Here is an 882-nt window from a genome sequence, read left to right on the forward strand (position 1 = left end):
GAAGATCAGGCCCTTCCTCTCACCAGGCAACTTCTCCAGCACTCTGACGAGTTCACCATTGTGTTTTCATGACATCATGATTCCTCTCCATGGAAACATTCAAGAAGTCACATCCATTATCAAGTAATTCTATGAGCAAGTGAGAGGAAAAGATGGACCATGAAGAAAGAAAGGCATTCACTGAATGGACATGCCCACCCCTTTAAAGGAAACCATGAAAAGCAAAGCTGATCAGGGAGGTATGTTTGTTTTTTTCCCCCCAATGAAAAGTTACACTGATTTTTCATCAAATAAACCTTTTCTAAATATTTTGGGTTCTTATTAAAATAACAAAAAAGAACATTTTTCCATGAAAAGGGGCTTTTTACATAAAATTTTTCATTTTGTGGAAGAAGTCATTTTCCATTAAAAAAATTCTTATGACAGAAAATGTTTGACTAACTCCGGTGACAAGTGAATGGTGCTAGCGAAGAAGTAAGGTGTGTCTCTTTATGGAAGTCCCTCCAATATACGTGTCTCTGTGTACCTTACTCTTTATCTGACAGCAGAAATTGGAATTATAAATCTGACCAATTATTGTCATATATATAAATATGTTTGCAATACATTATATAATTTATGGAACAGAGATGTGGATTGATCATCTATGCACACACAGATCCACACACCTCTAGTGGAACTCTCACAGGGAAGACCTGGTGTTTTTCACAGATCACTCTGAAGAGTGTTGCTATCCTTGGAGTTGCACATTCTGAAGCATTAAAACAATTCATGACTCTCCTCCTACTTCGCTGTAAGTTGAATTTCACTATAAGTGAGTTACAGTGTGTGTGTGTGTGTGTGTGTGTGTGTGTGTGTGTGTGTGTGTGTGTGTGTGTGTGT

The sequence above is a fragment of the Terrapene carolina genome, unplaced genomic scaffold (genome assembly GCF_002925995.2).
Source record: "Terrapene carolina triunguis isolate 2854851 unplaced genomic scaffold, T_m_triunguis-2.0 Scaffold983, whole genome shotgun sequence".
In the NCBI taxonomy this organism is placed as follows: Eukaryota; Metazoa; Chordata; order Testudines; family Emydidae; genus Terrapene; species Terrapene triunguis.